Here is a 3,182-nt window from a genome sequence, read left to right on the forward strand (position 1 = left end):
TTGGGAAATGCCAAGAAGAGGATTTATTTATTTTAATATTTATTTATTTGGCTGAGCTGGGCTTCGTTTTAGCATGTAGGATCTAGTTTCATGACCAGGGGTAGAACCCAGGCCCTCTTTCCTGGGAGCACTGAGACCCAGCCACAGGACCACGATGGAAGTCCTGAGATTTTGGTTTGTGCTTTTTATTCCCTTCAGTTTATATATTTCTTATATGCTTTTCAGTTTTCAGGGATAATAGTTGTTATTTTGAAAAAGAGTGTGAGTGAATTGTAAACTTGCCTAGGTGCCAGTTTTAAGAAGACTCTGAGCAAAACACTGACAGTGAACAGGTGGTGATGAAGTGGGAATTAAGAGAGAACAAATAACTACCTGATATTATCCTATTCTGGCAGAACCATCCACTTAGATAAGAGTCTAGACTGCTCTCCCATCTAGAATGTCTTGATGGGAAGGAAGTAAGGGGTTTATAAATAATGAGATCAGGTTGCCTTTTGGGTTTACTAGTCCCTGTTCTACCACTGTTTACCCAGGAAATTTTTAAAAATTGCAGTTTTGATGACTCTTGCCTCTTACACTTTTCTTTTTTATTCACACCTTCACATAAGAGAAGGAATTGGCCGTATGAGTAAGAGATGAGACTGGAGTGGTTGCTGCAGTAATTCTCAGTTATATTCTGCTGGTGAACCACAATTATTTGGGAAAACTTCTTTTAAAAATGTATAAGCCTAGGCTGTTCGCTGTAGATTTTGACTGAGTAAATTGAGGAACATTTGGACATGTGTATTTAGAACTATTCCCTTGAGATTCTGATCCAATCCTTGATGAATAACTATGGAATGAATACATGTAATTTCTAAATGCCCCCTTCACAAAAGAAAGTAGTCTCTAGAAGGGTTGGAGTTTGATCAATGCTAGCTGCTTCCATCAGCTCCCTCCTTTCCAACACTATTAGCCTGACTTTTTCTCTGCCCCATGTTTGAGACATTAAAAGGAGTATCTTTGGCAATATCTATGGGCTTGAACAACAACCCCTTTTCCTTCCAACCACTCATCATTCGGTGACCCTCCGAGAGTCTTTAGCGATTTGCTCATGGCGAAGTCACTTCGTCTGTAGAGTCTGACCCTTTAAGGATTTTGCACCTTCACTTATCATCCAGGTCATTAGGTCAACAGATGTTTGTTACCAACAGGGTTTTCCTGATTGCAGTAATAGTAACTCCTGAGCCTTTTTTGGTATCATCTGCAGGACAGACTCTTGCAGTGTGTCTGTTAGAATTGCTGATCCCTGGCATAAGCAGATGAGAGCTCTAAAACCTGTGAAGTTAGTAACAGTACAGAGGGGAATTGTTTTAAGCATTTATTTTCAGCAGGCTTGGAAACTCATTTTCCATTTGATTAACAGTCTAGAAGAATTCTAGAGATAGACTGTAGTTTCAACAGGCAGTGGAAACATTCTTGACTGTAAATTATGAGTCTTTTTAAAAGAATTTATGTTTACTTGAATTATGAGTCTTAATAGCCATGTTTATTACATATGGGGCCCCACTTTTTTTGTGAAACATATGATACTAAAGAAAGGAAAGGTTTCACATACAAATATTTGCTTTATACCCATCTGTTTGGAAACAGCAAACATAAAACCAAAAGTGGGCCATAAACCAAACATGGCCCTTGGATATGTTTAGTATCCTCCACACATTGAGTCAACATTTCAAATTTAGGAGGCTCATGCAGAAGTTCAGGCTTCTCCAAGGACCAAATCTGGACGCCCTTGAGCCCATCCTACTGTTTGGTCTGTGTGCAGAGGCCACCTCTTCTGTATGGGACACGTGTTTTCGGGGTTACCAGTCTCACCTGGCTTTTTCACTTACTCAGGTCATCAGCTTTCTGTCCATAAGCATTTGAGTTTCCAATTTTTGATTGATAGTTTATTTTGATAAATATTTGAAGGTTTTTAAAGACAGTCTAATTAGTCTATAATTGATTTCATATTTTAAAAAATCTCTTAAGAATGGGATTGAATTTTTCAAATTAGAATTTTTAAGTTGGTTGTGGCAGTTTCACACTGAATAACTCTCACAAACACACAAGATTATAAGAGACAGCACAGGGAGAGCTGATGGAAGAGCAACTCCCCAAGAAAATGTTGAGCATGTATTTATTGGTAATTTTATGTTGCAGTAAAGCAAGACAGACACCAGAACTCTAGGATTTTGGAAGCTTCCTTCTGGTGGTCTGGAGGTAATCACATGAGAGTCATCAAGAAGGGTCTTTGAAGATAAGGTGGGAAGGGCGCTCATTCTGCATGCAGTTAGCATCTAGCGAATGCTGACCTGTCAGCCAGAATGTCTAACTTAAGGAAGGGCGGTGGAAAGAGCAAGCAAGGAAGAGAGAATGAGTAAGATTAAATTCCAGGAGACATGTCTGAGAAAGCAGTAAAACAGGGTTCCCACAGTTGATTTTTTGAAAAAAAAGAAAAAGTTTCCCTCTTGGCATGTTCATGTAGAGAATAATATTCCCACTGGAATGTCTGTAACCTTTTGAGTTTACTCATGGTCATCCTTGGATAGGTTATGCATGCTACAGATAGTATTATATATTTCTGCCTCAGCATTGTCCCTAAAATATGCAATTGATACAGTAGCTAAATGATACTCACACCCCCTGCATTGGGAGCTTAACACTTAGCCACTGGACCACCAGGGAAGGCCCAGAGGAGGAGCAGATTAAAGAGAAAGAAGGTGCACAGGGTGATGAGGAGGAGGGGGCTCTCTTTCATTTACTTTCTGACTTTTATTTTTAAGTTCAGAGAATCTATTGCACGGTTTTAATTTCAGTTTAGAAATAGGTTAACTGTGTACATTAGAAATGGTTTTCCCTGTTTTACAGGATGACCTGACACCACTGTTACTTGCGATATGTGAAAGAAGAGGGCAAATGGTGGAGTTTTTAGTAAAGAAAAAAGCAAATATACATGCGGTTGATAAGATGAAAAGGTACCGTTGTTCTTTTCTTTTTAAAACCCTTAGTGCTGTTCTAGGATGGTAATATCAAGATTAAATGAATAAGAGGATTCATTTGTGATCAACACATCATCACTTAGGTAGAAAGTCAGTTATTCTGACTGGGAACCATGAACAATATATAGCAAGAATGTATAGCAGGATTCATATTCCTTT

This window comes from Bison bison, unplaced genomic scaffold (assembly GCF_000754665.1).
Source record: "Bison bison bison isolate TAMUID 2011002044 unplaced genomic scaffold, Bison_UMD1.0 scf7180017864538, whole genome shotgun sequence".
Lineage (NCBI taxonomy): Eukaryota > Metazoa > Chordata > Mammalia > Artiodactyla > Bovidae > Bison > Bison bison.